Here is a 7,918-nt window from a genome sequence, read left to right as displayed (position 1 = left end):
TTTTAAAAATTTTGTCTACCTCCAGACAGAGAAAACATTCTAGATTAGAGGATCATTTTAGAAGTGAGGAGCCAAGCTCTTGTAAGATAACAAAAATTGAAAATGTATCACGAACATTAAAAGGAAAATGGCCGTTCGCGCGAACGTCGGATTCGAGAACTTTTCCGACGTCCGCGCGAACGGCCATTTTCCTTTCCGCGCCGCGGGGAATTTTTGACCGCCGAGGACGGGCGGTTTTTCGAGCCCTGGTCAAGAGTACAAATCCGTGGAAGAAAAGGTATGTTTATTCAGAGAAAATACGTTTTTTTATGTGATTTAGACAGTTAAAATATCATCTGAAACATATAATCTGAACTGAATAATTTGCATATTTAAGGTTAGGCCCTTCGAAATGTAGAGATTGAGTCTAGTATGCAGCAATGCCAACTGCTCCGCTTCCTGCCAAAGTTCTATTGAATTGGTGGCGAATTAAATAGCAAAACCCTTAAAACAATGATAATTGCGTCTACTTTTTGAATATGCCACCACTAGATAGCTTCAATATAGTTGCATTTCATATGATACTTTGCATTTTCGATATATAGTGGTGGAAAAAATACTTAAAATGAAAAATATTAAACTAACAATAATCTGAATTTCGTCAACACTAGAAAATATTTTTTAAAAAGCGTAGTAAGTTGGCATGTCTGACCACCTGAAAGTCCAATCAATAAATCAAAAGGTATTCCGGGAGCTCGTTTTTTTTTATTATTTTGTGCACTGCAAAATTAGAAAACAAATATTCAATTAAATATATTGTTTTCTTATCTTTTAATAACGATTTCACATGGAGATCCCCAGTATCTTTCGGATTTCAGCAGGGGCTCGTAAGTTGATAAAGACTGTGAGCCACCAGCTTAGAGAGTTAAATTAATTTTACATTAAGTCACGAGTACTACGACAACGTGAGCAAAATGATAAGTAGTTTTTCTTACGCTAAAACGCAATTGTATGCTAATGAAAAAAATTTACTATGCTCGCGTGTCAAAAGCACTCCACATTCCGAAATAAAAACGAGTTCTAAAAATAACTTCTAGACATTTTGAGTATAGCTTATTTAAAGATTCGTGAATCATTTTATAAAAGAAACAAAGTGTACAAATTGTTTTTCTGAATTTCTGAGATTATTCATTTATCAGGGTCACGTGTTTAATTAAAATATTTCGTCGACACTTGTTTATGTTTTGTGGGATGTACACTTATAGGAATTATTAAAATAAGCTTTTGAGATTAGACATGGGCATTTTTATGACAGAATTTTTTGTGTAAAGAAAATTAAATAAAGAAAACACCTGTTTACTTGTAAGCAAATTTTGTTTTTTGTGAAATTTACGTGTAAAAATAAGTATAATTTTGAATTTGGGCTTTTGCTTAGAACTTATGGTTTTCTTGATTAGAGACATTAAACGTAAAAATATAGCAAATAATAAAACATTTCTCTGATTTAGGCTTTTGTATTTCGATAAAGTTTAATTAGCATTTTTAGAAAGGAATGAGGCATAAATTAATTTCAAATAGATCTATTTAACAGAAAAACATACATTGCACATATATAAAAACATATTTTATATCGAAAAAAAAGTTATGTCACTGTCACCGCTATTTTACAATGCTTCACACTGTCCTAATTCAAAAACTATTCTTCGAAACAATTTAAAATTTTTCACATTTCCAAGAAAAATGTTTAGAGAACATTCCGATAACAAGATATTACTGACGCAGTTGTTAATTTTTTAATTATTTTATCTTAAATTTGAAGTTTTCTGCTAGTTAATGAGTGATGTGGACAATTTTGCACATTTCAAGAAAAGTGTTTTTAGAGAACATTCCGATAATAAGATATTACTGTCGCAGTTGTTAATTTTTTAATTATTTTATATCAAATTTGAAGTTTTCTGCGAGTTTGTGAGCGATTGTGAACAGGAGTTGAAATCTCCATGTCAATTAAAAAAGATTTTCAACATTTAAAAAATAAATAAAAAGGCTAGAAATAGCTGTTTATGATCAGAACCGCTCAAAGAAGATTTCGGAAATTACTACAGGTCTTACAAAACCAACAAAAGTATTCTTTTAAAAGCAAAATTTATAAAAAAAAAAACTAAACATCTAAAACTAAACTAAAGCATCCCAACTAAAATTAGTAACATAAAGAGCTGCAAAATGGTTTAATTTGAATTGATTTTATTTGTGAAATATTGAAATTAAAATTTTTCTGCTGTTTCTATCATTTTTTTTATTTGGTTTTTAAAATAATTGACTCGACTCGTTGAAATAATCAAATAAGCTAACTCATAACGCGCGAAAGAAAATAGCACCATGGTGCTGTTTTTTACTGTTACCCACATTTACGTAAGCAAAGCCTTTCATAAGTATATNATATTTATCTGCTTCTCTTCTCTTCTTAATATTATTTTTTACTGTTATAGTGTTTGTGGGATTTGATTCTTATTCAAAGCTTACTGCTTAAAAACAAAAGTGGTGTTTCTTTAACTTATTGTGAAATAATGCAGTTATGATACCCTATTAAGCAATATTTTACGATAAAGATATTTTATAATTACTGTTTTACACTGATCAAATTTGATCACGTTGAATGCCATGCTATATATATATATATATCGAAAGCTACCAGGAGATGACCGCACCAGTCGTAAGTTGGAAAATAACTCCCCATGACCTTATAAAATTTTAGAGCACCGGTTGGGCAGTCGGAGCATAAAACAATGCTTAGTGGTGGTCACAAATGTGTCGAAATATCGACGCTCCTTTCACTCCAAGCACCACTATTTAAAATTATTAAGAATCATTATTTTTTGTAATAGATAATAGTTTTTAAGTCATTACACAGTTAGCTTTTTTCTTAAAAAATATTCCTACAAAATTAAAGCAAAATGATTTTTGAATACGTTTACATACAAACATGTGAATGCTGTTAATAAAAACGCGTGTGACAGTTACCGGCGCGTGTGACAATTTGCGTATTAAAAGTACTTCAAACATACAAGAAAAATATATCTTGAATAAATATTTAGATAGTATTCATTCAGCAGTTCATAAGTAAACAGGGCATATCAAAGTTCTAATATCACAGATCATATTCCGATTTTCCAGATCAAACACACTTTGTTTTGAAAAGCGACAACGCTCTGATAAAAGTTGCGCAACTTTTTTTTTTACTTTTTTTTACCCACTCTCAACTTCAATTCTCCTTTTCTTGTGTGATTTATTCTTTACGTCAATTGCTGCTAGATTAATAACAACAATTCAAAGTCCAGCCTACGTCATAAAATGCAATCAAAAATTTGTTTGTGTTTTCCGCGAGTCTGCTTCTGAATAAGCAAATTAAACAGCTAAAAATATCTCCACTTTTTGTGATATTTTATTGTTTTATCTATATTTAGAATATTTTGATCTTTATTTAGGACCATTTCTTAACATCTTTCGAACATGATTTCATCGAAAGTTGTATAGAGTTACGCTTTAAAAGAAAACAAATTATATGCCAATGTAAAGAATGCCGTTTTTAGTTTAAGTATAAAATATTAGATTTATTATATACTTTGTCTAGTTTACTTAAAGTATGCCTAGGCATTCAATAGAATGACAAATCTTCTTAAGGCAAAGTCTAAAATATGAGAATTTTTGTGTATTTTGCCTAATCATGGCATGTTACCCACACATTTCGTAGAAAGCCTAGCATTAACGTCTTGATATCATTCCAATATCGTAAAATATGCCAAGGCATTCTATAGAATGGCAAATCTTCTTAAGGCAAAGTCTGAAATAGGAGAATTTTTATGTATTTCGCCTAATCACGGCATGTTACCCTCACATTTTGTAGAAAGCCTAGCATTAACGGCTTGATATTGTTCCAATATCGTAAAATATGCCAAGGCATTCTATAGAATGGCAAATCTTCTTAAGGCAAAGTCTGAAATAGGAGAATTTTTGTGTATTTCGCCTAATCACAGCATGTTACCCTCACATTTCGTAGAAAGCCTAGCATTAACGGCTTGATATCGTTAAAATATCGTAAAATATGCCAAGGCAATTTATAGAATGACAAATCTTCTTAAGGCAAAGTCTGAAATAGGAGAATTTTTGTGTATTTTGCCTAATCACGGCATGTTACCCACGCATTTCGTAGAAAGCCTAGCATTAACGGCTTGATATCATTCCAATATCGTAAAATATGCCAAGGCAATTTATAAAATGGCAAATCTTCTTAAGGCAAAGTCTGAAATAGGAGAATTTTTGTGTATTTTGCCTAATCACGGCATGTTACCCAAACATTTCGTAGAAAGCCTAGCATTAACGGCTTGATATCGTTCCAATACCGTAAAATATGCCAAGGCAATTTATAGAATGGCAAATCTTCTTAAGGCAAAGTCTGAAATAGGAGAATTTTTGTGTATTTTGCCTAATCACGGCATGTTACCCAAACATTTCGTAGAAAGCCTAGCATTAACGGCTTGATATCGTTCCAATACCGTAAAATATGCCAAGGCAATTTATAGAATGGCAAATCTTCTTAAGGCAAAGTCTGAAATAGGAGAATTTTTGTGTATTTTGCCTAATCACGGCATGTTACCCAAACATTTCGTAGAAAGCCTAGCATTAACGGCTTGATATCATTCCAATATCGTAAAATATGCCAAGGCATTCTATAGAATGGCAAATCTTCTGAAAATAAAGTCTGAAATAGGAGAATTTTTGTGTATTTGCCGACCGGCCTGTGTAGGCGTCAGGGAACTGGGCTTGCATCAGAAAGGTTCGGGTTCGAATCCCGGGTGAGGCACGAATGTTCTTTCATTCTCTGTTCTATCTTACCTTACTGTGGGGGCAACGTTGGCACACCTGATATAGTGCCCTGAAAGAGCGGCGAACAAATCTGCCCTTTAGATGCCTGTATGGCAAAAGGCCATTCTCCAGGTAGGCATTGGAGAAAAAAAATTTGAAAGCTCGAGGGTTTGTCGGCAAAATATGAAAAATGATATTTATTATAGTCTAGTCATTGCAAAAATGCCAAAGCATTCTATAGAATAGCAAGTGGTGTTTAGGTAAAGTAATAAATATGAGATTTGCTGCATATTTTACCTACTTATTGTATAGTATGTTTATAGAATGACACAGCTGAGTGAGAAGTATTTTTCATTTCTTACTTAGCCGGTCGCTTTCAGGCATTCTATAGAATAACTGATTTCAACCACTGATGATAACACAAATAAAAAAAATTATACAATTAAAACACAATTATAAATTTTAAATATTACAATAATATAAATATATCTGCGTGTTAGGATGTATCAAACCCACTGAAGTGTTTTTTTATGATCATTTTGCAAATTAATTCTAATATTTTGCACACTTATCAATTTGAATATTTAGAATACAATTTTTAAATTACATTTTGATTGGTTATGTAATACCTAATTAATTTTTAATCTTTTATTTTCTGTATATACTGTGAAGTATCATCTTGAAAGTAACCAAAGGATATTGTTGCTCTCAAAATCGTTTAATTATCATTTGATTTGGAGAATAGTAATAAACTATAAATAAAACTAGCCGGCATTACGTTCTAACGCAGTAATAAATTTAGCAATGAAGAAATACAACAAAGTATAACTTCAAATTTAAACACAGAAGACAGTTTTGAGTTTTTAAATTTTAATGGAGGTAAAGATAAGTTTTTTTTCCATTAAAAATATTTTGAGTATTAAAAAATTGTAGTATGTTCTTTTTCTTTTCATATTCAAGAAGTGATGACTATCAAGGCTGTTTTGAGGAGTCTTAAACAGTGTTAAATAAATAATTTTAGTGAAAAATATGCTATTTTTAGAATCATTGCAGTTCCTAGCAATAAGTCACACCTGTTAGATTAAATTTTATACATCTAAGTTGGTAGTGAAAATGGAGCCAAAATACTGGTGGATAAAATTTACGATTTCTTAAAAATAAAAAGCGTTTGTGATTTAACTGCATCATTTGGAATCAATGAATACTGGAAGAAAGGAGAATTATTCATTGATCTTTAAAAAAGGTAGAAAAAATATTCATTAAAAGTCCCGCCTATTTGGAGATTACTCTACAATTAATTTAATTAATAAATTTAATGTTTATAATATTTTTCTGTTTGCAAGCCTGGGGAATTACTTTAGGAGTGTTGTTGTAACTTATTATAGCAGGAAAAGGTATTTATCACTTTATCGTTTTATGCATTTAAAATGGAGAGAAAAATAACATGATATGATCATTATTAAACAAAGATCTGCACTGCACGTTTTCTACATATTACTTATCAGGTAACTTTTTTATTTTTTGCCTTATTATTTAACTTAACTTTGACGTCAGGTAATTCTTTTATTATTTAACGATATTTATCTGCTTCTCTTCTCTTCTTAATATTATTTTTTACTGTTATAGTGTTTGTGGGATTTGATTCTTATTCAAAGCTTACTGCTTAAAAACAAAAGTGGTGTTTCTTTAACTTATTGTGAAATAATGCAGTTATGATACCCTATTAAGCAATATTTTACGATAAAGATATTTTATAATTACTGTTTTACACTGATCAAATTTGATCACGTTGAATGCCATGCTAATTTTACATGGCTTGCCCGTCTGGCCAAAGTGACTTTCTCAGTATGTATTGCATTAATTTCTTCAAACCATTTTAGTAACGATAATAATAAAAGAATTAAAAATTTACTCGAATTATGTGTTTCTAATAATCTTGGCTACACCGGTCACCGGTGATCCCAATGGTGCTACGAACTAACTCAGTGCCGGTCGCCGGTGACCCCCATGGCATTCAACGTGTTAAATAAGTTATATCTACATGCATTGAAACTTTGCATTGTAAGTTACATTTACTTGCATTGCAAAAACTGTTTTTAGTCAATATATGCCATTTAAATAATGAATGCGAAATATGTACTTAAAATTGTAGAGTAGTAATAGGAAATAAATTTTTTCATTATAATCTCTTTTTCAAAAAAAAGGCATTTAACGAATTTTATATACACAAAAAAAAAAATGGTGCTGAAATTGCGAAGAAGCCGAGCAAAACAAATATATTTGCATGTAATAAACATGGAGGATCTGTGGAACCAAATCTGTCATAATAGTGTTACACATATTTTGGGATTTCGAATGATTTTTAATTTTAATATAGTAAACTGCTTAGCATTAAAAAAAAAATTTTTTTGCTTATCAAACGTAGGATTGTTGAGTAAAGCGAACAGAAAATGGCGCACCTAATGAAATTATAGCTTTTCTAAAAGTTCTAGTCTTTCAAGTTGTGCAATTTTTTATTTTATTTATTTTAAAAAAAAAAAGCTTTAAAAAACAAACTGAAACATTTATCTTTTTGATATTTTTTATGTCACAGAGGACAAGGATAAAGCTATGCAACTAATATCTATGAAATTATAGCCCATCATCAATAAAAAACAACAACATTTATTTCGGCCTTAGATATTCCTCACCTTCAAACTAATCGAAAAATTAATCAATGGCACCTGTTTTTCTTCATCAACACAAATGAATGAAAATAAATCTAGGTAATACTTAATATCCTTGAAAACAATCCAGACGGTATTTCATCACTAGAAACCTCTCGCATAGTTTTTGATGTTACTTGCCAACTCTCAGCTTTTGAAACATTAAATCTTAAAATAATAGTAATTTTAAGGGAATAAAAAGTTAAAAATTGAAACCATCATCAATACTTAAAAAGATAACTGATATACTATTTCGTAAGCACAGTTGTGAATAATAAATTTTGCTTAATTGAAATAATATAATTGGTTAAATTTAAATTTTAAAACATTTTTGCATAAAATAAATATGTATATGGTCGGATATATATATATAT

The sequence above is a fragment of the Parasteatoda tepidariorum genome, chromosome 10 (genome assembly GCF_043381705.1).
Source record: "Parasteatoda tepidariorum isolate YZ-2023 chromosome 10, CAS_Ptep_4.0, whole genome shotgun sequence".
NCBI classification, from domain to species: domain Eukaryota; kingdom Metazoa; phylum Arthropoda; class Arachnida; order Araneae; family Theridiidae; genus Parasteatoda; species Parasteatoda tepidariorum.
This window is presented reverse-complemented; position numbering follows the sequence as displayed.